The sequence below is a fragment of the Lepus europaeus genome, chromosome 3 (assembly GCF_033115175.1).
Source record: "Lepus europaeus isolate LE1 chromosome 3, mLepTim1.pri, whole genome shotgun sequence".
Lineage (NCBI taxonomy): Eukaryota > Metazoa > Chordata > Mammalia > Lagomorpha > Leporidae > Lepus > Lepus europaeus.
The window spans coordinates 42,075,484-42,101,935 of NC_084829.1; the positions used below are offsets into that span (position 1 = coordinate 42,075,484).

The 26,452-nt window shown below is 51.3% G+C and overlaps 1 non-coding gene across 1 annotated transcript; it reads left to right on the forward strand.

Moving 5' to 3' along the window:
• Nucleotides 1–21,239: 21,239 nt before the first annotated feature.
• Nucleotides 21,240–21,384, forward strand: LOC133757265 (small Cajal body-specific RNA 14). Its single transcript, XR_009865636.1, has one exon. It is a non-coding gene; the product is annotated as a small Cajal body-specific RNA 14 (non-coding RNA).
• Nucleotides 21,385–26,452: the final 5,068 nt, after the last annotated feature.

Here is a 26,452-nt window from a genome sequence, read left to right on the forward strand (position 1 = left end):
GCAGCCAGGACTCGAACCGGTGCCCATATTGGATGCTGGCACTTCAGGTTGCGGCTTTAATCACTACTCCACAGTGCTGGCCCCCCTTTCTTTCCTTCTCCTGCTCCTGCCCTGGTCCAAATCCCATTATCTCTTACCCGGATGACAGCGGTAGCGTCCTAGTGGGTCCACCCTTGTCCTCTCAGTCTCGTCTCAACACAGCAGTCCTCTGCTGCCTCTATCCCACGAGGGGGACTGCCAAAGACCCTCCATGATCTGTGGGCCTGAGCCCATTCCCCTCCCCTCTCTGTCTCACCCTCTGCTCCTGGAACGTGTTGGACATACACACTCCTTTCGCACCTGCTGTTCTGCCTGCCTGGAATGTTCTGTCTCCAGACACCCACAGGGCACCCTCCCTCACATCCTTCAGGTTTCAATTCAAAAGCTATGGTCCTGGGGCCGGCGCTGTGGCGCAGCAGGTTAAAGCCCTGGCCTGAAGCACTGGCATCCCACGTGGGGCTGGTTCTTGTCCCGGCTGCTCCTCTTCCAATCCAGCTCTCTGCTATGGCCTGGGAAAGCAGTAGAAGATGGCCCAAGTCCTTGGGCCCCTGCATCCGCATGGGAGACCTGGAAGAAGCTCCTGGCTTCGGAATGGCACAGCTCCAGTCGTTGCAGCCATCTGGGGAGTGAACCAGCAGATGGAAGACCTCTCTCTCTGTAATCTGTCTTTCAAATAAATAAAATAAATATTTAAAAAAAAAAAAAAAAAAAAGCTGTGGTCCTTCTCGGCCCTTCAGTGCGGCCGCTCCCGAGGCCCTGTTACTGCCTGCCTTTCCGGTAACCGCCAATCACGCATCTACTGTTTACTCACGATGCTGCTTACAGAGTCTGCCTCCCCACTCTCCCACCAAACGGAGCGGAGTCTGGTTCACAGATGTTCAGGCTTTTTTTAATGAATGAATACAACAAACTCAATGGAAGAAAAGCGCCAGCATAAGCCACATGTAAATGGCCACTCATACGGGATGGGGAGTTGTGGACAACACAGGTCCCATCCGGAGCCAGCAGGTGCTGCTTAGCTCCAGTGCATGGCACTGAAGGTTGCTATATGGTCCCTGCTTCCCAAAGAAAAAAAAATTTTTTTTTTTTTTTTTTGGACAGGCAGAGTTAGACAGTGAGAGAGTGAGAGAGACAGAGAGAAAGGTCTTCCTTTGCCATTGGTTCACCACCCCCAGTGGTTGCTGCGGCCGGCGCACCGCGCTGATCTGAAGCCAGGAGCCAGGTGCTTCCTCCTAGTCTCCCATGTGGGTGCAGGGCCCAAGGATCTGGGCCATCCTCCACTGCACTCCCGGGCCACAGCAGAGAGCTGGCCTGGAAGAGGGGCAACCGGGACAGAATCCGGCACCCCGACCGGGACTAGAACCCGGGGTGCTGGCGCCGCAGGCAGAGGATTAGCCTAGTGAGCCGCGGCGCCGGCCCGAAAATATTTCTTAAAATACAAAAATCTAAAAATGATAACTGTACAAGCCACACCTGACGCTTCAAGGACTGGATCTCACGGGCGACCTACAGCACCTAAGTTACCCGTGGAAAGAAATCTCTCCACATAAAATTAGAATACAGCCTGGGCATTACACAGTGGCTTTCTCTCCCTCTTTCAGGCTGTCTGGATTCTGCATGAGGCTTTCCGGTCCTATCCTTGGGTTTGAGATTCTTGGTCCACAGGTAAGAATGGGGCTGGCATCAGGGCCACAGGTGTGGAAGGGGACTCAGCTACTGCAGATCACCGAGTCGGGAGACACTGTCTCGGGGCTCTCAGCATTCCTCATTTAGGTGCAGGTAACACTTGAGTGAGCTCTGGAGTTGGGCTGGCGCCTAGCTCTGCTATTTGTAGATTATTTAATTCTGTCCCACGCTTTTCATCTGCAAAATGGGGCTAGTCATGGGCACGGACCAGTTGTACCTATTGTAAACAGGAAGAGAGTTGTGCCCATTATCAATCCATACACAGCCCATGCAGGCTTTTATGGGATGTGCTGGACACAGGTCAGAGTTCCCATTAAGAGCTTCCAGTCCAGGGGTTGGTGTTGTGGCACAGCACGTAAAGCCACACCACCTGCGATGCCTGCATCTCATGTGTGCTGGTTCGTGTCCCAGCTGCTCCACTTCTGATCCAGCTCCCTGCGAACAGCCTGGGAAAAGCAGTGGAAGATGGCCCAAGTGCTTGGGCCCCTGCCACCCATGTGGGAGATGTGGATAAAGCTCCTGGATCCTGGCTTCAGCCTGGCCCAGCCCTGGCCATTGTAGTCATTTGAGGAGCAAACCAGCAAATGGAAGATCTCTCTGTCTCTCTTTCTATCACTCTCTCTGAAACTCTTTCAAATAAATAATAAATAAATCTTGAAAAAAGAAAAAAGAGCTTCTGCCCTAATGTGGATGCCCGTGAGGCTCCCAGGCAATGGAGGAAGGGTGAGAGGTCAGTAACACAGAGACTTTCCCCTGGACATCTGCAGTGGCACCCACCCGCCTGAGGCAGGCAGGGGAGGGCTGCACTGGGAGTGCTGGGGGTAGGAGGTCCTGGCCACCTGAACTCCTCAAGACGGTCCACAGTGGAAGAATGGGATTGCAGGAGCTCAGTGAGTAAGTGGGGGCAGAAAGGGAGTGGGAGACTGGGGGCACCTGGCAGAAGTCTAGGTGGGAGTGGGGAGGTCCGGAGAGCTGTGTCCCGACACGGCCCAGTACCGCCAGCAGCATGCCGGAGCACTTAGGTGGCATCCATCATCACAGATTCCACTTGCGAAGCACTTCTACTAGCCAGGCCTTGAAAGCTTTGCACATTTGTGCTATGAGGTGTGGGTGCTTGTTCCCCCACCTGACACTGGGAAGAAGAGACACAAGGAAGTTAGACTATGGAGCGGTCACTGTGACATCAAGGATTAAGCTCCCAATTGGGGCACCCGTATCCCACCATTGGAGAGCAGGTTCGAGTCCTGGCTGCTGCCCTTCTGATCCAGCTTCCTGTTAACGTACATCCCGGGAGGCAGCAGATGATGGCCCAAGTACTTGGGTCCCTGCTAGCCACCTGGGAAACCCGGGTGGAGTTCCTGGCTCCTGGCTTTGGCCTGGCACAGTCCTAACTGTTGTGGGCATTTGGGGAGTGAATAAGCAGATGGAAGATCTCTCTCTCTCTCTCTCTTTCTGTCCCTCTATCTTTCAAGTAGATGAAAGAAAGAAAGAAAGACTTAGAAAAGAGGTTAGGCTCTGCTCAACATCAACCAGCGAGCAAGTGGCAGTGTTAGCTTGCGCTCTGGGACAGGCCCTGAGATAAGGGCTGCAGCAAAGTCACTTCCTTGAGAGGTGAGTCCGGGAGGCACCCCAGGGGGAGTAGAGGAATAAGCTGGGGAGGGACAGAGCCAGTGAAGAGCACCTCACGGAGGAAGGTCCCTCCTGGGCTGAGGGAGCCAGGGAAGAGGGCGTGCCCCAGAGTGTCCCCAGGAGCCAGGCAGCTGGGATTTCCGTCCCCCCAATCCCCAGCAGCCACTTATTAACAGGGGCTGTGGCCCTTGCAGCCTCCCTGTGGGAGCGCACAATGGACCCTGACAGAACAAGTCCTCGGGCAGGGTAGCAGGGGCTGGCAGCTGGAAGCCAGGCTGGCACAGGCAGCGGTGGTGGGGGCCAGGGCCATCTGGGTGCAGCCAGCTGCACGTGCCACAGCAGCCGGCCTGGGGCTTGGGCTCAGGCATTCAGGCCCCAGAGTCCAGGTTCCAGGCCTGCATAAATATTCCGTGCTCACCGCCGAGTGGAGGTGGGAGGGGGGAAAGTGTATCAAACCCCACACCTGGGACTTCATCAAGGCTCCTTTGCACGAACAACTCTGCTTTTAAATCTGAAGTAGACAACCGCAGATGGGACACATGACGTGGCATGGAAATGACACAACTGGGAATTCACGGAAGAGGAAGAAAAGGGCGGACCTCTGAGTGGGAAGAACTCGATGTGAAGCCCAAGACCTGGCTCTGTCCCAGCCGCATCCCTAACCTGGGCAAGTGGGACCCCGGGGAGCCTGCTCAGGCTGCGAGAGGGGATAACGAGCTTCTTGGAGCATGGTTCTAGCACCACAGGAGACCATGCAGTTAAGAAACTGGGGGCAAACTGGGCCATGCCAGGAGGTAATTACTAGAGTGCCCAAGGACTCCCGGGGAGACCCAGTAGGAATGGGGACCCCCACAGACCCAGCGCAGCTCCCGCCTTGTGCACAGAATCCCGTTTTTTCTGTGCTATCAGGTGATCTGTGTGTCAGGGGGAGGTCAGGTACTGGTGGTCTCAGAAGTGGAATCTAAGTTATTGCAAACCAAATCCTGAAGATTCCACAACTGGTGTAGGAACTGTACTTGCATTTCTGGCCAATAAGGTGTCAGCAAGCCTGCTTGGAGGCTTCTGTAAGTGGGGCACAAGAGGAAACTAGTTTCTTTCCTGCCCTGTGTGAGGTGGGAGTAGGATCTGCTGAACAGTTAGTTACTCAATGCTCGCTGTGTGCCAGGCACAGAGAATTTAAAGAGGCGGCTCAGCGTTGTGGTGCAGCAGGTGAAGCCACAGCTTGCGACACGGGCATTCCATACTGGCTGCCAGTTCAAGTCCCAGCTGCTCCACTTCTAATCCAGCTCCGTGCTAATGCACCTGGGAGGGCAGTGGATGATGGCCCAAGAACATGGGCCCTGTCACCCATATGGGAGACTTGGATGGCAATCCTGGCTCCTGGCTTCTGCCCGCCAAGATGTGCCTGCCTGTTGCAGTCATTTAGGGAGTAAACCAATGGATGGAAGATCTCTCTCTCTCTCTCTCTCTCTCTCTCACTCAGCCTTTCAAATAAATAAATAAACATGAAACAACCAATTTATTTATCCCATATAATATCAAACTTCTTTTTCAAAACCACATCAACAGGAATGTATTGTCCATAATTCTGGAGACCAAGGGGGCCAAGATCAAGGCAGCAGCACTCTCTCCAACTGAGACAAGTTCTATTATCATCCCATTTGACAGTGCGGTTCAGTGAGCTACCCAACTGTCAGACAGCTATGGGCTCTGGAGCCATGTCTGCCTTGTAGAATCCACTCTTATGCTGTGCTGTGATGCCTGGAGCAGCAGCAGCCATCTTGCAGTGATGAAACAAGTAGCTGACACCTGAGAATGACCAGCATGCCGTTCCCTCCCTGACAATGTTGCAGAGCTAATGAATGAACCAGCCCTGAACCACCAACCTCTGGCCTTTTGGGATTATGCTGAAATACAGGTTACATGTCCCTTATCCAGCATGCCTGTGTCCACAAGTGTTTCAGATTTTGGACTTCTTCAGACTTCCAAATGTTTGGGGACTCAAGCCTACACACGAAATTCACTTCCTTTTTTTCACACTTATTGTATGCATACAGTCTGGAGGTAATTTTGTACAAGATTTTTAAATAATTCTGTGCATGAAACAAGTTTCAAGGCATGGAATTCTACTTGCGGCATATGTCAGGGCTCACGAAGCTTCAGATCCTGGAGCACTTCTGATTAGGGATGCTCAGCCTATGGTCTATTTTTCTTGTTGTTTACGCCACTTTCACTCCTCAAGTTACAATTCTATTCTCAACTATCACCCGCAAGGATGGCACAACCTTCAGCTGCAAACAGGCAGGAGAATTTATTCAAGAAAGGAGTGATTTCAATGTAGCAGACTCTTGCAGAGAATACCCAAAGAAGGTACTTCTCAATTTTTAGTGTGTTGATTCCAAAAGCCAACAAGAACAGTGTGTGAAAACTAGGCTTACGAACACTCATGCAAAATCCTTAGCAAGATATCAGCAAACTGACTTCAGCAATACATATAAAGGCAATAGGGGCCGGCACTGTGGCACAGTGGGTAAAGCTGCCACCTGCAGTGTTGGCATCCCCTATGGGCACCGGTTCGAGACCTGGCTGCTCCACTTCCGATCCAGCTCTCTACTATGGCCTGGGAAAGCAGTAGAAGATGGCCCAAGTCCTTGAGCCCCTATACCTGCGTTGGAGACCCGGAAGAAGCTCCTGGCTCCTGGCTTTGGACTGGTGCAGCTCCAGCTGTTGCAGCCAACTGGAGAGTGAACCAGCGGATGGAAGACCTCTCTCTCTCTCTCTCTGCCTCTCTTTCTCTCTATGTAACTCTTTCAAATAAATAAATCTTTAAAAGAAAAGAGAAAAAAAAATTTTTAAAAAGGTAATATATTGCGATGAAGTTGATTTTATATTAAAGTGCATGATCAATTCATTATTTTGCCAAAAAAATAATTCATCCTACTAACAGATTAAAGGGATAAAATCATAAAGCCACATCAACAGATAAACCAAAAAGGCCTTTGATAAAATTCGATATCCATTCATAATTAGAAAAAACCCTTGGCCAAACAGGGATACATGCAAAGTCCCTGTGTCTTACACAGAGCATCCACTAAGCCACGCAGCAAACATCTCACCCAAGGAGGACACATCAGAATGAACCGGGCAGGAACCAGCAGTGGGTCAAGCTGCTGTATCCCATCACAGAATGCTGCTATGAGTCTCGGCCTCTCCGCTTCTGCTCAGTCTTCCTGCTAATGCGCCTGGGAAGCAGCAAATGATGCCCCTGCCAATCACGCGCGAGACCCGGATGGAATTCCTGGCTCCTGGCTTCAGTCTGGCCCAGTCCTGGCTACTGCAGCCATTTGGGGAGTGAACTAGCAGATGGAAGATCTTCTCTGTCTTTGTCACTGTGCCTTTCAAATAAATAAATCACACACACACACACAAAGTAAAGGAGGCAGGGAACAGGCTTTGAGTCCAGCTGTAAAGACCCCCATGTCCCACACTGACAGGCCTGGGTTTGAACCTGACCCAGCTTCCTGACTCTTCCTGCCAATGCTGACCCTGCGAGGCAGCAGTGACAACCAAGTGACTGGGTTTCTACCACTCCTATGGGAGACTTGGATTGAGTGCCCAGCTCCTGACTCCTGTCGTGGTCAAGCCCTAGACATCCTGCAGGCATCCAGGCTAAGAACCTGCTGATGAAAGCTTGCTCTATCTATCTATCTGTCTGTCTCTCAAATACATTTTTTCCCCAAAGTTAAAAAAAAGACAAAAAAGCAAGCCGGGTAAAGAGCCAAACATGCCAGGCCAATGGCTGGGAAAGACCAAGAAGTGCTTGCTCCTCCTCTCTGACCAAGCACCGGGTCTCTTCCTGGGACTGGCAAGGCCACCTGTTTTAAAGGTGGTCCGTCATCTTCCTACCCCTCTTTCAACCTGTGTATTTTCTTTCTTTACCAGGAGCCAGGTGATTCCTCCTGGTCTCCCATGCGGGTGCAGGGGCCCAAGCACTTGGGCCATCCTCCACTGCCTTCCTGGGTCATAGCAGAGAGCTGGACTGGAAGAGGAGCAACCAGGACTAGAACCCAGGGTGCCGGCGCTGCAGGCAGAGGATTAGCCAAGTGAGCCATGGTGCCGGCCCCAATCTGTGTATTTTCATCAGCAGAACCACCTTTCTTCAGAGCCCCACACTCTAAACCCTGGTGCCATCCTGGACTCCTGCCTCACTTTGGTTTCCTGATCCAGTTACCTGCAATAAAACCACTCCCTGAAATGCCCCTAAGATCTTACTCTTCCTGGTCCTCCAGCGGGGTTTTAGCAAACTGCTGAACCTTTGCCACTGAAACTCTGTACAGCAGAAGACAGGAACAGTCTCTCTCCAAGGCAGCTGAGAGCACCTTGTAAAACTGTCCCCAGCACACCTGAAATTTGCTGGACGTCTATTTATTCCACCTTGGAAATGCACATACATGTTTGGATTCTGGCCCCTACTATAGCCCTAATGGCTGTAATATAAAATAATGGTTTCGGTTAGTTATAGTCAAGGAGAACTGAGCTCCCCAGAAGCCAAGCGCACCCTACAAAGGATAGAAGGAGCTCAGCTAGGGGGCTTCAAGCACTTGCTTCAAGCGCTGGGCCTCCATCTCTATTACACAAGCCTCCCAGAGCCTGCGTCTTCACACTGCTTCCAGACAGATCCAGATCAATGGCCCAAGGCCATCAGATTAATCTCGCACAGACACTCCTTTCATCTGCAGTCCAAGGACCTGCTTATCAGGTCATATTTAAAAGTCAACCAGCCTGGCTTTTAAAGTCCTCCTCCCAGAGGCCCCAGCTGCCCCATGCAACTTTATCTCAGCTGCAGCACCCCAGCCCACCTCAGGGCCTTATCCCTCACCACCTGCCTCCTGCGTCTTTCTCCAAATCCAGCCCTGTTTCCTCCAGGCCTAGCTCCTGGCTCACCTCCTCCAGGAAGCTCCCAGGGCTGCAGCATTGAAAGAGCATGGAAATTTAGGGTCAGAGGATCAGTGAAGCCCAAGGGCACATATTCAGTTGATTAATTAATGGTTGTTCTAAATTATTCTCATTGTTTCCTGGAAATCCTGTTTTCCCCCCAAAGATTGGAAACTCCTAGAAGCAGGCACAGAGCATTTTTAGGCCCAAATCTGGCTAACTGCTGGAAGACCTGTCCTGCATGCAGATGTGGGCTTTGGCTCCGGCTCCCCCTGCTTCTGCTTGGACAGTCCTTGACCTGTTTTCACACATTCCTCTTTATAAAATCCAGCTTATTTTCAATTATTTGAGAGGAAGAAAGAGAGAGAGAACACTCTTCTGTTCACCCACTCCCCAGATGCCCACAAGAGCTGGGGCCGAAGTTTGGAGTTTCCCATGTGGGTGGCAAGAACCCAATTACCTGAGCCATCAACTGCTGCCTCTGCGTTAGCAGGAAGCTGGAGTCAGGAGGTGTGGCTGGGAACCGAACCCAGGCCCTCAGTGTGGGACACGGGCATCTTAACTGCTAGCCAAGCACCTGCCCCGACTTTTGCATTTTTAAATTAGTCATTACTGTTGCTACATCAGAGAGCAGAAAAATTACAATTTTAGAGAAGATCCATACTTCCCCAACTCACAAATCTGTCTCAGGTGCCTCATTCTTCTGTCCAGGAGAGGTTGTATCATTCATTCTCCCATTCATTCACTTATTCTACAGATTCTTATTGGGATCCTGATCAAACATAAGCTACTCCAGGGACCACGAACAATACAAAGACGAACAAGACAATTCTTTGATCTTACCGACAATAACATCTCCTGGAGGAATCAAAATGTGCTTTGCTTTCCTTCTTAATAATCTACCTTTACTTGATTCTTTAAGTGACTCAAGTATGTGGGTTTGGGGGCTTTGACTCATACAAGGCCAGAAAGTTCTCTGAAATCAGGAACTAATCTAACTTTTTGGAAGCTAAATAGAGTACGAAAATGTTCCAGTTAGTATGACTTGTGCTGGCATTATTATTGTACACCCTTTCACTCTCAAAAGCGCTCCAGGTTTGCACAAGCCTTGTGGCACAGTGAGTTAAGCTGCTACTTGCAACGCGGGCATCCTGTATCCCAGTGCCAGTTCCAGTTCCTGCTGCAACGCTCCCCATCCAGCTTCCTGCTAAAGCAGCCTGGGAAGCAGTGCATGGTGGCTCAAGTGCCTGGGCTCCCGCCACCCACATGGCGACCCGGATGGAGTTCCTGTCTCCTGGCTTTGGCCTTGCTCCGCCCTGGCTGTTGCAGGCATTTAGGGGCTGAACCAGTGGATGGAAGATTCTCTCTCTCTCTCTCTCTCTCTCTCTCTCTCTCTCTCTGTCACTCTGCCCTTCAAGTAGATGAAAAGAACCTTTTTTTTTAAGTGTCTCAGTTCGGAAACAAGCATTGGTGATGACGTGGAGAAACGGGAACATTCATTCACTGCTAGTGGGTTGTAAAATGCTTCATTTGCTTCAGAAAATAGTATGTCAGTTCCTCAAAATGTTACACGTAAGTTACCATCTAACCTAGCAATTCCACTTCTAGGTGCACAGCAAGAAAAACAGAAATGCACATCCACACAAACATTTTTATAAAGGTCAGAGCAGCATTCTCCCTAAGAACCACAAAGTGGAAAGAAGAACCTGAGACTGAGTGCATGAGCGAAGGAATATCATGTGGTCTCTCCATACAGGGGAACATCACTCAGCCGTAAAAAGGAACGGAGTCCTGATTCACGCTACCGCACGGGTCACACTAAGAGCATTATGCTATGTGAAACAAGTCACACACAAAAGATCATGTATCAGTTTTTTGTTTTTGTTTTTTTTTTTTTTTTGGACAGGCAGAGTGGACAGTGAGAGAGAGAGACAGAGAGAAAGGTCTTCCTTTGCCGTTGGTTCACCCTCTAATGGCCGCCGCGGTAAGCGCGCTGCTGCCGGCGCACTGCGCTGATCCGATGGCAGGAGCCAGGTGCTTCTCCTGGTCTCCCATGGGGTGCAGGGCCCAAGGACTTGGGCCATCCTCCACTGCACTCCTGGGCCACAGCAGAGAGCTGGCCTGGAAGAAGGGCAACCGGGACAGAATCCAGCACCCCGACCAGGACTAGAACCCGGTGTGCCAGCACCGCGCTAGGCGGAGGATTAGCCTGTTGAGCTGAGGCGCCGGCCATGTATCAGTCTTATTCCATTCATATGCAATGTCCAGAGTAGGCACACCTATGCAGACAGAATGCAGGTCAGTGGTTGCCTAGAGCGAGGCTGATGGTGGGAATGGGGAGAGCTTGCTAATGCATATGAAAATGTTCAAAGATTAGATTATGGTGATGATTAAGAAACCCTGTAAATGCAGGAACAATGAAAAAAAGTACACTTTAAATCAATTTTTGGTAGAAGTGTTCCAGTTTGGATAATAAATTTTAAGGTTGGGCTGGTGCCACAGCACAGAGGGGTAAGCTGCCCTTATGACGCCAGCATCCCATATCAGAGTGCTGGTTCGAGTCCCAGCTGCTCTGCTTCTGCTCCAGCTCCCTGCTAATGCACCTGGGAAAGCAGCAGAAGATGACCCAAGTGCTTGGGCCTCTGCACCCACTTGGGAGACCTGGATGAAACTCCTGGCTCCTGGTTTCAGCCTGGCCCAGCTCTGGCTGTTGTGATCATTTGGGGAATGAACCAGTGGATGGAAGATTTGTCTCTCTCCCTCTCTCTGGCTCTCTATGTTTCTCTGTCACTCCATCTGCCTTTTGAATAAATAAGCATCTTTAAACAAGATTATAAAGTGGCCCTCTCTCTAGGCAGAACTTACCATGAGTGACTGGGTGCATAGGGGCTTCCAAATTAGACAGACCCAGGCCTGAGTCTCACCCCTACATCTCTACTGGGATCTGGGGGAATGATGTGATTCCATCTGCAAAAGTGAGTAGGAAGGCCAGTCCAAGAGGGTTGCAGTGATGTCAGAGCGCTGGGAGCCCCAGCCCTGTGTTGAAAGGGCTCAACTCTCAGTCGATATTTACACTGGCAAAAGCCTGATACAGGATGGATGGACAGAGGGACCAGTGGATGCAGGAAGCCTGATGGGACTCAAGATTCAAAGAGCCAATGAAACCCACTCCTTAAAACAAGATGCTCCCCTTAAAAAGGGTAGCCCCAAACTCCAGACAGTGCAGAGGACCAAGGTCACTGCTGCCACCCACTGTTTGGTCCTTGAGGCCCCTTGCTAGCATGCTGAGCCCCCCAAGGCTGGGCTTCCTGCAGAATAATAGGGGAGAAGGCAGGAAAGTTCACTTTTAGGAGCTCCTCCTTGGCGGGGCTGGGCATGCGGGAGCGGGCAGAGGGCCCACACAGGGCCAGGTAGCAAGGCCAGACGAAGCAGGGGTGCCCTGGGCTCCCGAGCAGATAACCCAGACAGGGTGCAGCCCCTATAGGTGGGCTCCACTGCCCTCCCTCCAACACTGAGACACATCACACAGTCCCGGCAATGTCTCACGCAAAACATTCCTTGCTGGGTGGACGTCTGGCCTAGTGGGTTAGATACCCAAGTATCTACCAAATCAGAGTGCCTGGGTTGGCGTCCCAGCTCTGGCTATTGACTCCAACTTCCTGTTAATGCAGACCCTGGGAGGCAGTGGTGATGGCACAAGTAAGTGGGTTCCTGCCACCCTCATGGGAGAGCTGAAGTGAGTTCTCAGCTACTAGCTTCAACCCAGCCCAGTCCCTCAATTGTGGGCATTCAGGGAGTGAACCGGTGGATGTGAACTCCCTTTCTCTCTACTTCTCTAAAGACAAATAAATGGGGGCCAGAGTTGTGGCTTAGTGGGTAGGGCCACCACCTGCAGTGCTGGCATCCCATATACTCTGGTTCGAATCCTGGCTGCTCTACTTCCAACCCAGCTCTCTGCTATGGCCAGGAAAAGCAGTAGAAGATGGCCCAAGTCCTTGGGCCCCTGCACCTGTGTGGGAAGACCCAGAGGAAGCTCCTGGCTCCTGACTCTGGATCAGCCCAGCTTCAGCCGTTGCGGCCATTTGGGAAGTGAAGCAGCAGTTGGAGGATGTCTCTCCTCCTCTGCCTCCGCCTCTCTGTAGCTCTGCCTTTTAAATAAATAAATAAAAAGGTTTAAAAAAAAAAAAAACACAAATAAATTAATTAATGTAAAAAAGCCAGAAAAGCAAAACATTCCTAGTTTTCTTCCAGGCAACTCCTTCACTGGCTTTTCTTCTCCCACGTCTGACTCTAAACTAAGCTCATCCGCCTTCTGTCCGTTATCTCACTCCACTCCTTCAGCCTCAGCTTTCTTCTGTCTCCGGCTCTGACCAGCCATCTGGGGAGTAAACCAGCAGATGGAAGATTCTCTCTCTCTCTCTCTCTCTCTCTGTAAACTCTACCTTTCAAATAAATCTTAAAAAAAAAAAAAAAAAAAACTGACATCATTCTTTCTGCTCCTCCTGCTCCAACAGGTTCCTCGTGGACCTGCAAGCAGGTCCTGTCACCAACACTCGCCCAGCGCCTCTAGGAATCTGGTCCCTCCACTCCCCATGCAGGCACCCCCACCCCCCAACGCGGGCCTGTCGCAATTCTCTCCCTATCTCCACTGACCCTCTCTCACCAGCTCCACAGCAGTCTTTCATAAACCTCAGGAATGTACATGTGCTTGCTTTCTCTGCTTCTTTAAAATCCTGACCAGTTATCTGAAACGGGCATGCAACGTTTAGCCATTTTTTTTTTTCTTTTAAGGCCACCACGCTCTGGCTCTACATTCTCCCTTCGGCCCTACTTCCCCTCCCCTAAGACACAGACACCTACACTCAGGTCTGGGAGGTGACCAGCATGGATGCCCTCCCTCGGCTCGCACGCTTCCTCCAGCCCCAAAGGCCTAACCCATCTCCGCCTCTCTCGAAATGCCCCACGTCCATCACGGCCAGCTCGAGACCCACTTCTGCAAAGGGACTGCATTTCTGCTGCTGCTGCAGGTTGAAGAAGGTGGAGGTGGGACAGTGGTCGCCCACAGAGGCCACCCTGGTGACTGACCACTGAGGGGGAACTTGCCTTGGCCTCGTCCCCATGTGTCAGGGACTGGTTCTCACCTTTGCAGAAGGAGAAGTGCACTTGGTTTTCTTCTCAATTTAGTTGAGAGGCAGAGAGACAGACAGATATGGAGCCCCTACCCACATGCCCACAGCAGCCAGGGCTGGGCCGAGCTGCACTGAGGAGCTCAACCCATGCTTTCCAGGTTGAGTGGCAAGAATCCAACTTCTTAAGCCATTGCCACTACCTCCCAGGGTAGGCAGTGACAACAAGCTGGCACTGGGGCTCGAACCCAGGTACTCTGACGTGAGATGTGAGCTCCCATCACTAGGCGAAACACCTGTCCCAAAAAGCAGACTTGTTGCCTGGTGAGTAGACACACTCTAACCATCTCTAATATGACTAAAAGCTAAAGAATTGGATACATAAGACAGGAAAACAGCCACCAAGCTGAATACCAAGCCAGGGAAACAGCTCATGTGCTCCTGGAACAGGAAGCCAGAATCCACTGGGAGGGTGGGGGTGGCGAGCACAGAGCCAGCCTGCTCAGCTAAGGCAGGAACAAGTAGGGGTTCATGAGGTGAGCCGAGCGTTACGGAACCTGGGCTGGACGCCTGCCACTCAGCTGTGACTCTGGACGGCTTCCCTAGCCCCTTGGTTTCATCCATCCAATGGGGCAGATGAGCCCCCTGCCTGGCCCTCTCTTCCTGCAGAGATCCTTGTGGACCCCGTCCCCCCTTCTCTCAGGCCTCTGCCCACCCCTCTCCTCCCAGAGCGGCTTCCCCTGACCTCTCCCCAGCTCTGGCACTCCCGTCTCCTCCTTCTCCTGCCATCTCCTCCGGCCTGGACCAGAGCCTGGCCAGAAGGAAGTGGTCACAGTAAGCATTCCTGGGCTGGATGAGTGATGTGTACTCACCCCGTGGGGTTGTGCGGCTGCCTCGCACTGTGGACAAGGACAGCCTAAGAGCAGCTCAGGGGCTCCCAGGCTGGCTGGGAAGACAGGCAGACACCCAAGAGGGCCACCTGCTCCAGCCTCTGTGTGTGTGTGCGTGTGCGTGTGCTCAGACTTCTCCCAGGGGAAAGACTTGGTGACGCTGCTTGGGGCTCCCTGTGCTGTATCCTGATGGAGCAGGCAACGACCAGGAGGCAGTGAGGTGCGAGCACTTCCAAGTGGTGTGTGGGTCAGCACTGCCAGCAGCTCCGGCAGCCCAGGCGTGAGACAGCACCTGGCCAGAGCCAGGCTGGCCAGGAAGGAAGTGGGGACCACGCTGAAGGTCTTGGGGCTACAGGAGAATTTGAGTTGTGCCCCCAAAGGCCCAGAACCAGAGCCCGAGGACAAGTGCCGAGGGCTTGGGAATGAGTAAGCAGGGAGCCATGGAGCAGCTCTGCCATAACCTTGTAAGAGGTGACACGGGCGGCTCGTGACAGCATAAGTGCGAGAGACAGAGTCACGGGGACCCAGACGGTGGGGGAGGCGGGGTCCAGGATGACCCTGGGATTTCCTGCTCTGGCAACTTCACGGAAGCTGTTTCCATCTCCTTTGTTAGCTACCCAAAGGAAAAGACCAGACTGGGGGGAGGAGGGAAGAGTTAGTTTCACCAGTTGCTTTTTTTTTTTTTTTTTCCCCCACAGGCAGAGTGGATAGTGAGAGAGACAGAGAGGAAGGTCTTCCTTTTTGCCGTTGGTTCACCCTTCAATGGCCGCTGCGGCCGGCACATCGCGCTGATCCGAAGCCAGGAGCCAGGTGCTTCTCCTGGTCTCCCATTTCGGTGCAGAGCCCAAGGACTTAGGCCATCCTCCACTGCCTTCCCAGGCCATAGCAGAGAGCTGGCCTGGAGGAGGGGCAACCGGGATAGAATCCGGCGCCCCAACCGGGACTAGAACCCGGTGTGCCGGCGCCGCAAGGCGGAAGATTAGCCTGTTAAGCCACGGCGCCGGCCCCACAAGTTGCTTTTAAGGTGCCCACAGACATTCAAGTGAAGCCCCACGCCAGCTGGCCAGGCTGAACAGACACCATTTGTAGAGTTCCTTACAGTGTGCTGGCAAAGCCACGTGTCCATCTGCGTCCTCACAACCATCAAATTAAGGTCGGCATAGTCACCATCTCATCTCACAGGTACAGCAACTGGGACTGGGTCCACAGGTGGCAAGGGGCGTGGCTGGCATGTGAACTGGCCCCCTTCACCTGGACGCCTGGGGTCCCAGGGGAGGGCACCTCTGGGATGTCCTTCACACAGGCAGCTGAGCCTGGGACTGGAGGCTGCCACAGGGAAGGTGGAGAGCTGGGAACACCTGGCTTAAGGGGCAAGTGGGAGGGAAACAGGGGCCCGGAAAGAGAAGAGCCGAGAGGTCAGGAGGGAGCAGAAGTCCAGGCAAAGAGTTAATGCCCATCACAATGCTGCCAAGGCCTCTCCCAAAGCGGCCAGGACCCTCCCTCAGCTCACACAGGGCCCTGTAGCGGCCAGAGCACCCTCCCAGCCACATTCTTCCTTTAGATATGCTAATAGGGGCCAGAGGGGAGAGGTCAGGCCTTCTGAGGGCTCTGAGCCTTTGTGTCTCTTTGAACTCTTCGCATATCTTTGCTCTGACCATTATGTACAGATTTTCTCCTTTACATCTAAGCCGGGACTATCTTCATCTCCATTTCTGGGAAGATTACTTCAAGCTGACCCCCTGCAATGTGAGATAGGACAAAACACACAGGCCCTCCTGACTCCACTCTGGATTAACACAGGGGCTCTGCCTCTGTCCCAAAGCACTTATGCCTCAGTGTTCTTGCCTGTGAAATGGGGTAATATAAACCACCTTGTGGGGCTGGTGATGCAGACCTGAGAGGTTCAGTATCGCCTGCTGGGTGTGTTGAGAATTCTGATGGCCCCATTGCATGTGCAGATTGGACATGGGAATCTCTAGGCTTGGGGCCCAGGTTCTGAAGGAACCTCAACCCCCACCCTAGGAATTCCACTCTCCTCCTGTTGTCTGTGTATCTTCATACAGAATTTATCACGGCCTATCAGTAAACTCTCTCAGTAGGCCAGTCTCTCTATCCCATGATCAGAAATTCTCAGAAGGCCAGTCCCTTCCTAGACTGGATGTGGTTATTTCCAAATCAACAAGCTATTAAGTCATGCCTCTTCAACTGTAACAATCATCTCATTTTGAGAGGGCAACTCAAGCTTTCTAATTTATTAATTTATTCACTTGCTTGCAGTTGGCCCCTCAAGTCCTCTCCAGCAGGAATAATTGAGAATTCATGCAAATTCCGGGGTGAGGCCAGAACAATTGGAATGAGAACAACCTTAGCACAAGTTCATCCAAGTCTCCCCAGGGTACTGATAACTGGTCCATAATTAATAATACTGCTAACAGTTCTATGCTACTGCTTTGTGCCAGGCAGAGATATGTATGTGTTTTAGGTAGGTTAACCATACTTTTTTCACCATACTTTTTAAGGATTTATTATGTATTTGAAAGGCAGAGCGAGAGAGAGAGGAACTGAGAGAAACAGAGAGAGAATCTTTCATCCACTGGTTCACTCCCCAAATGGTAGTAATGGCCGAGGCCCGGCCAGGCTGAAGCCAGGAGCTCCATCTGGGTCTCCCACGTGGGTGGTAGGGGCCCAACTTCATGGGTCATCACCCACTGCCTTCCCAGGTACATTAGTAAGAAGCAGAGAAGCCGGGACTCAGTGGACACTAGCTATGGGATGCCAGTGTCCAAGGAGTGGCTTCACCTGTAACACCAGCTCTACATGAACTATTTTAATGCTCAAATTTATTGTTAACCTAACTTTACAGGGGAGGAAATCGAGACACAGAGAGGTGAGGTCACACAACTAGCATGTCGGCAGAGGTAGAATTTGAACGCAAATAACCTGGCTCCAGCATCAGGACTTAATGATCACACTAAGTAAATTAGGGCAGGGTCGGCCCCCAGTGGCCCAAATCAGACTACGGAGGAAGAAAGCTCCATGCAGGCCCCAAGCCCAGCGAGGAACCAAGACAAGGAGGGAGGGAGTCCCCGAGAGCCCAGACTAGGGGACACAGCGGACCACAGGCTGAAGGCTTCCTGAACTTCCTGGCCAGAGAGATGAATGACATGAAAGGGAAATTTCTCCAGGAGAAGAAAACATTTTTGAGGTTTTCTGGTTGTTGTTGTTGCCTCGTGTCTGATTTCAGATGTGCAGTTTCTTCGCTGAGTCACACGGAGGGACATCCTGGAATGGGCAGGGAGGAGCAAGCGTGGCTGTGGCCTCCCCATTCCTGGGGCAGTGGGTCCCCAAGGCAACTCCTTCCGTGACCAAGACACAGCTGACTCCACCGCTCGCCTTCCTCATCGTACCCCGAGTCTCTCCAGGGAGTGAACAGTAACAGTGACGGACGCCTGGGTGAAAAGTTAAGGGGGTCAGCAGTTCAACAAGCATTCAGGGATCTCCTTCCTACTGCAGTCTCCGCAATCAGCCACCCCGACACTGATTTCCCAGCTCTTCCACTTATTACCCTGGGCAAGGGACCGACCCTCAGTTTCTTCATCTATACAATGGGGGTATTCATCCTGCAAGCCTGAAACGAGGCCACGTAGGTAAGAAAGACAAAGATCCTGGCACAGGTGGTAGCTTCTGTGTGCCAGGCACTGTGCGGGGCTGGAAATCAAAGAGGAGTACGGCTGGCACCCCCAGGAGCTCCCGGTCCATTGAGAGTGGAGCCAGAGATGCAATGAGTCTGGAAGGGGAGCCAGTTCCCAAGGCTGAGGACACGAGACCAAGGGCCACACTGGGGCAGGACACACCACCAAGTTCCAGGTCTCTAGTCCCGGTTTCTCAGACAAGGACCTGGGTAGGAATCACCTGGAATTCTGTTAAAATGCAGATTCCCCTTCAGTAGTTTTGGGCGAGACCTGAGAATGCATTTCTGCCCAGTTCCCCCAGCAGCTGGGCCACAGGAGACACCCGGAGGAGTGAGGCGCACACTCGGGGTCCGTGCTCAGGCAACTTTCAGCTGCTCTCCTGCACTGACTTCTGTTACCCTTTGTATTCACTGCAGAGCAACCCGGGCTGGTGAACAGCAGAACCTGGTAACCAGGCAGCTGCTCCAGGTCCCAGAACCAGAATCTCAGACACAACCCAGTGATTCTTTTTTTTTTTTTTTTTTAAATCCACTTATTTATATTTATTATTTAGCTGGAAGGCAGAATAACAGGGGGAGAGAGAGAGAAAGAGAGATCTTCTATCTGCTGGTTCACTCCTGAAATGGCCACAATGGCCGGGGCTAGGACAGGCTGAAACCAGGAGCCAGGAGCTTCTTTTGGGTCTCCCATGTGAGTGTGAGGGCCCAAGGATGAGCACCATCTTCTGCTGCTTTCCCAGGCTCATTAGCAGGGACCTGGATGGGAAGTGGAGTTTCCATATGGGATGCCAGCTTAACCTTCTACACCATAGCACCAGGCCCCAACCTAATGATTCTAACATTTGTTATGTCCATATCCTTGTGTGTCTCTCCCAGCTGTTTCTTGGTTTTGTTTTTTGTTTTTGTTTTTGTTTTTTTTTGAAAGATTTATTTATTTATTTCAAAGTCAGAGTTACACAGAGAGAGGAGAGGCAGAAAGAGAGAGAGAGAGAGAGAGAGAGAGGTCTTCGATTTGCTGGTTCACTCCCCAGATGGCCTCAATGGCTGGAGCTGCATTGATCTGAAGCCAGGAGCCAGGAACTTCATCCTGTTCTCCCACGTGGGTGCAGGGGCCCAAGGACTTGGGCCATCTTCTACTGCTTTCCCAGGCCATAGCAGAGAGCTGGATCGGAAGTGGAGCAGCCGGGACTCGAACTGGCACCCATATAGTACTGCAGGCGGTGACTTTACCCGCTACGTCACAGCGCCAGTCCCATCTTCTAGCTGTTTCTTTTAATTACTTTTTTTTTATTTGAAAGATGGCTGGCGCCGGCACACTGGGTTCTCCCGGTCGGGGCGCCAGATTCTGTCCCGGTTGCCCCTCTTCCAGGCCAGCTCTCTGCTATGGCCTGGGAGTGCAGTGGAGGATGGCCCAAGTCCTTGGGCCCTGCACCCGCATGCGAGACCAGAAGAAGCACCTGGCTCCTGGCTTCAGATCAGCACGGTGCGCTGGCCGCAGCGGCCATTGAGGGGTGAACCAACGGCAAAGGAAGACTTTTCTCTCTGTCTCTCTCTCTCACTGCCCACTCTGCCTGTCAAAAAAAAAAAAAAAAAAAAAAAAAAAAAAACCAACCCAGAAAGATATACAGACAGACAGCAATCTCCTACTCTCATTGCTTTATCTCCAAATGTTGCAATAGCAGGGCTGGCAGGAGGGAGCCAGGAATTCTGTAACTATGCCTGCCATATGGGTGGCAGGGACTCAACAGCTTCAGTCATCCCTGCCACCTCCCAGGGTGAGCATCAGCAGGAAGCTGGACTGAGAGGGAAGCCAGGGAGCCAGGAGTTCAAGCCAGGGAACTTGAACCCAGGCACCTGGACAGGGGGTGTGGGAGGCTCATCTTAACTCTGCACCAAAGGCCCACCCCTAGCTGTCCCTTTTCTAAAGCAAATCATTCTAAATTGTAAAGCATTCAAAAGTTTTTTTTTTTTGCATCCGGTATTTTGTAATAAATTCTCTTTAAAAGGTCAGAGGTTTATGAGAAAGGGGTTTAATTCTAAGTCTTTTATTAGTCATGTAAATCACCTTCATTCCAACTAAAGTGGTAGGAGAGGAGAATGTGTATTGAAAAAGATTAGAATTTCTGGCTTGTACATAAAATGTTGATATGGAGGAAGATAACATTTAGCTTACAGCCAATGGGATAAGAACTGTCACCAACGCAAAGACTATGTTAGGTGAACCACTGTGCCAGAGAACGTGAAATGTCTTGAAGTTTTACAGTTCATATATGGAAGAAATGTGGATGGAGGTCCCCAAATTTAACAACAAGCCTCATGTTTATTTGGCTTTACAAATAATAACTTGTGGAACTAGAATGAACTTTTCTAAGTTATCAATGATGATTCTTTTCTAATCAACCATGCTAGAGGAATACTATTTTATTCTATTTAATGTTACAGGAAGAGGCAACTACAGAGAACCCAATGAAAGGACACAAAAACAAGAGTGATCCGGGGGCTGGCACTGTAACACCACAGGTTAAGCAGCTGCCTGCGATGGAGGCGCCCCATGGGAGCTCTGGTTCCAGTCCCGGGCCTTCAACTTCTGATCTGGTTCCCTGCTAATGTGCCTGGGAAGGCAGCAGGAGAAGGCTATAGTTCCAGGCCCCAGGCTTTGGCCTGACCCAGCCCCAGCTGTTGCGGCCAGCTGGGAGGGGAACCAGTGGATGGCAGATCTCTCTTTCCATCTCTCCCTCTCTTTGTAAAACAAACAAACAAACAAAAACTTTTAAAAAAAGAAAGGCATTCTATAAGAGGCCTCTCGAGCAATCAACACAGTGTGTTGTTTTCCTGGATTTTGTGATGTTTGTGATATGTTTCAGCTTTAACATTTTCTCTACCATGTTGAGATTTTATTTACAAAACCGAAAGAAATAGTCCCACGTGACTGCTCCTGGTATTCACTGCATTTCTTAGTTGTCCAATGCAATAGTCAAAACAGATGGTTCCTGGGGGCCAGTGTTAAGGCACAGTGGGTTAAGTCGCTGCTTGGGATGCCAGCATCCCATATGGGAGCATGGGTTCTAGTTCTGGCTGTTCTGCTAGGGATCTAGCTCCCTGCTAAGGGGCCTGGGAAGGCAGTGGGAGACAGCCCAAGTGCTTGGGTCCCTCCCACCCACATGGGCCAGACCAAGATGGGGTTCTGGGCTCCTGGCTTTGGCCTGGCCCAACCCGCGCCATTATGGCCATGAAAGGAATGCATCAATGGATGGGGTATTTTTTTTCTGTGTCACTCTGCCTTTCAAACAAACAATAAGGAAATCTTTTTGAAGAAAACAAAACACATGTTTCCTGCTGATGGAGTCCGTATAGTCATCAAATTTTCTGTGGGATGGCTCCACAGATGAGAAACAATCACTTTTCCATCTTTTATATGTGCGCTTTTCTGTTATTTGTGTTACTAAATTCTTAAGCTTTAGAGCCAAGAAGACGTGAATCCACCCTGGGTGTACCTGAAAGCACGTGGGCTTTGGTGCCAGATCTGGGCTTCTCTCACAGATCTGCCACTTGCTGCACAATTTGGAACGAGTTCCTCCTTGGACCACAGGCTTTTTCCTCTCTCTAAAGTGGGATGGTCATCTCTATCTGGCTTGCTTGGCTTGTGGATCAAATAAGACACAGTATGTAAAGTGTCTATTATGTGGTCATTCCATGAGCTTGTGGTCAAGACACTGAGAGGTTTTCTGAGGTCAGGCAGGCAATAAGAGGTCCCTGATCCAGGATGCGGATTGGGGCTGGCATTGTGGTGTAGCTGGTAAAGCTACTGCCTGTGACGACAGCATCCCATAAGGGTGCTGGTTCATGTCCCGGCTGCTCTATTTCCAATCCAGCTCCCTGCTAATGGGCCTGGGAAAGCAGCGGAGGAAGGCCCAAGCGCTTAGGCCCCCGGCACCCACGTGGGGGACCCAGATAAAGCTCCTGGCTCCTGGCTTTGGCCTGGCCCAGTCCTGGCTGTTGTGGTCATTTGGGGGAGTGAATCAGCAGATGGAAGATCTCTTTCTCTGTAATTCTGCCTTTCAAGTAAATGAATACATCTTTAAAAAAAAAAAAAAAAAAAGAACAGAAAGGATCTGGATTTCAAGTTTATATTAAGAATCTTACTTCCTCTCAACCTTCCACCCCTTTTGAGACAGGAAGTGAAGCAAGCCTCTATTATTCCTGGCCCTCGGCAAACCTATCCCCTCTTAGCTCTTCACCAAAACACAGGTCCTAGAGGTGTTTCCTCACCATGCCCCCTGCGCCTCCACGTGGGGAGTGACATGAGCACCCTTTTGGCCGCGCCTGTGAGAAATCGTGGATCAGATGAAATTAAGAAAATACTTGGTGAGCCGGCGCCGCGGCTCACCAGACTAATCCTCCGCCTTGCGGCACCGGCACACCAGGTTCTAGTCCCGGTCGGGGCACCGATCTTGTCCCGGTTGCCCCTCTTCCAGGCCAGCTCTCTGCTGTGGCCAGGGAGTGCAGTGGAGGATGGCCCAAGTGCTTGGGCCCTGCACCCCATGGGAGACCAGGAGAAGCACCTGGCTCCTGGCTTTGGATCAGCGCGGTGCGCCGGCCGCAGTGCGCTACCACGGCAGCCATTGGAGGGTGAACCAACGGCAAAAGGAAGACCTTTCTCTCTGTCTCTCTCTCACTGTCCACTCTGCCTGTAAAAAATTAAAAAAATAATAATAAAAAAAAATAAAAAGAAAATACTTGGCCTTTTGTTGAAGCCATAGACGTGGTTACCAGTTTACGTTCTTTTTGTTCCACCGACTCAACCCCAAGACTCTTCTGTGCCCTCCACTAAGCTGTGCCAGTTTACTTAGGCATATTACCTCATTCCCCTCTCACGGTGATCGTCACACTAAAGGACTTACAAAATTCCCATTCTGTGGCTAAGGAGACTCAGGTAAAGCATCTGACCAGGACATGCTGCCCTTCACCAGCTGCTCCCTCTTCCCGCCAGTGGTATGGGGGAATCAGGACTCGGGGTGTACACCCGAGGAGGAAGTGGAGAAGCACACACTGTGGCCCTGTGGCCCACACCTCTCACAAACCCCCGCACCACCCTGCCCCTGTCTTTCCAACCTCCCCACCTGATTCACTCTTTCTCTCTCGAGGCTCCTGAGAGCTGTCTTTCCCAAGGGGCCATTGAGCAGAAGACCTTGGTTCTAGGCTGGCTGGAACACCCGTCTCTCAGGCAAGTCAGGTGATATCTCTGATCCTCTTTTGCCACAATCTAAAAATTAGGCAGAGGAGAGACATTTCCAGGGCCTCTGGTAGTTCCTACAGTCTGTAAGCGAGTAGCCAGTCCTGTGTACATGCAATACAGGTAACTCAGTGGGTTCCTGTTGATTCTCCGAAGTCTCTCCCCAAAGCTACAATATCCTTGATAGTGGATCAAGAAGGCTGCAGGGCCAGTGCCATGGCTCAATAGGCTAATCCTCCACCTGCGGTGCCGGCACAATGGGTTCAAGTCCTTCATTTATCTATGTATCTATGTATTTATCTATCTACCTACCTACCTATTATTATCTAGCTACGGATCTATCTATCTATCATGGGGGGGGGGCAAGAACTTAATCCAGATCTCCCATGTGGGTGGCAGGGACCCAATTACTTGAGCCATTATCACCCCTGCCTCCCAGGGTCTGTGTTAGCAGGGAAGTAGACTTAGGAGCAGAGCTAGGTAGCAGGTATTGAACCCAGGCACGCTGAGAAGAGACGTGGGTATCTTAACCGCGAAGCCAAGCGCCTGCCCCAGCCCTCCACCTCCCGAAGCCTCCTTTTCCCCTGAAGGGCGCTGACCCAGTCGTGCGCCTCCCGGAAAGCTGCTGTGAAGGTACAGAGAAGGTGCTGCGAAGCACTCGGCGTCGCTCTGAATGATCTTCCCAGGCCTCTTCTTCTGTTCTGGACCTGGGACGTAGATCCTTGAGGGGGTGGCAATGGGCAGAAGGGGCAAGGGACATGGGACAGACAGTGGGACTCCAGATGGCCGCACATGGCCGAGCTGGGGAAGAGAATGGCCTTGCTTCCTGGCCAGCTCCACCCCCACGTGTCTGGGCGATGTCATCGAGATGTGGGCTGGGTTAGAGAACACTAAGCTACCCCAAGCGGGAATGACAGATATTTCTGAAATGCATCCCAAATTCTCTATCTCAACAGGCAATGCCAAATCCCCGCTGAACAGCAGAGGGTCTGTTCGCCTCTCTTCACACTGGCACCGTTCCTAATCAGAATTTCATTCTCTCCTCCAGCAGTCAACTTGAAGCTTCCATTTCTTCCAGCCTCGGAAAGCTCAGCTCATCTGCCCTAAAACCTTTAAAGCAAACAAAGTGATAAACCAAACAACATTCCTACCATTTCTCTCTTTTTAAAAAGCTTGGCCTTTATTTATAATAGTAAAAAAAAACAACCAAAATGTACAACCATAGAAGAGTCAAGATAAAATTGTGAAATCCAGGCACAGTTTTTTCATGAGTGTTTTGAAGATCTCATATGCATACATTTCAAAAAGTTTTGCACCATAATAAGCTTATCTTTTAAATTTCCACAAACTTTGGAAGTATCTGATTATTATATAGAGCACTATAATATAATAACATATATGTTATAATTGAATACTGAAAGCAACCAGGGGGGTAGATGTTTGGCCCAGCAGCTAGGATGCTAGTTGGGGTGCCTGGGTTCGAGTCCCAGCTCTGCTCCCAATTCCAGCTTTTTGCTAACGCACACCAGGGAAGCAGCAAGTGATAGCCCAAATTACAGGGAAGACCTAGACTGAGTTCCTGACTCCCAGCTTCAGCCTAGGCTAGCTCCAGCTGTTGCAGGCATCTGGAGAGTGACCTGGAGGATGGCAGAGTGTGTGTGCTCTCTCTCTCTCTCTTCCCTCGCCTCAAATAAATTAATTTGGGAAAAAAAAAAAAAAAAGGCAAGCAAGGGTGTAGACTAGAGCAGAGGTCACCACTGGAAGCCCTGGAGTTGGATCGGCCAGGGCTTGCCTCCCAGACCCACAAGTACTAACAGTGTGACCTTGACAAGTGCTCTGCTTAGCTGTACATAGGAAAAGTAACAGTAATAACAAGAGCTCCGATTCCATAGTCAGACTTCCTGCCTGCTTTAAATCTGGTGATGTTGTTTTCTAATAGCGGTGCAATCTTGGATGGCTAATTAACTTTTCTGCCCCTCACTTTCCTCACCTGTAAACAGGATATGCCACTCAGGGATTGCCCAGGCAGCGAAACCCTCAGCACAGGGCCCAGCAGTTTGTGTGACATCATCATCCCTCTACCCCAACCCTCTCATCAACCATTTTTAAATAGGATTGCTTCTCCAAGTCACCCTGACAAGGAACACCTGCGCGACTCCCCATGTGTGACATCAACATGCACCTAGCACAGGTGCGCTCTGTGGCAGGGGGCTGTCACCATCAGCAAGGACTGGTTAACCAGGCGCTAACCCTCCCTCTCTAGCAGGAGTAGCTGGGGGCTGCCGGGGTTCACTTTAGCCTGGTGGAAAAACAACAGCCAGAGTGCCCTGTACGGTGAGCCACGTGATGCCGTGTGTACTGCCCATGAACTTGACGGGAAACTCTCCGGCTGTCTGCACAGGGCTCCTGATGGAGGGTCCCAAGTGCCCATGTAACCACTCAACAACAGCCCAACTTAGCCAGGGTCACAGAGAGGCAGCCACCTGTTGAACCACAGCATGGTTCAGTTCCCATCATAGTTCTGCCTCTGGCTAAACTTTGACACTATTATCAACTTAAGCCTGAAAAGGGGTATGGGGGTGGGCGGCCAATCGGGGTATTTCTCTTGAGCTTAACTGCCGGTTCCCTGCAGTTGTTGGCTCCCAGCAGAGTTAGATGAGTTCATATGGCGCCTCTCCAAGACTTCTCCATACAAGATTGTCGTAATTCACGTGTGTGAGGTGCTGATCTGTTTTAGCAAGCGCTCCGTGCTCCAGCACGAGGCATGGCCTCAGAGGCCGCTCCCAGGCCACACACGTGGTGTGGCCTCAGCAAGGCCTCGTGCTGGGCCCAGCTCCTCAGTCTCACAGGTTCCAAACCACCACTCGCCAGTGCCCTGAGGCAGCAGTACAACCACACCGACCAGGACAAGCCAACAGTGGCAAAGAGACACCCCTTGCCTCAGATTGGCACCTTCTCTCCCTGAAACCCAACCCAAGCACCAGTGGGGAGTCACAAGGGGGACTGTGGGGTGACAGAGTAGCGCTAAGGGAGGCAGACAAAGGGTGTGGGGGCCCAGGCTGGGAGTGTGGGGACACAATCACCTGGCCAGGCCAGCTCTCTGCTCAGTCACTACTTTTCTCCTCTCTCCTTCTCCCCCTCCCCCTCCCCTTCCTTCTTCTTTTCTTTTCTTTCTTTTTTTTTTCTTTTTTTTTTTTTTTAGTACATCCAGGGTTAAAGGGCT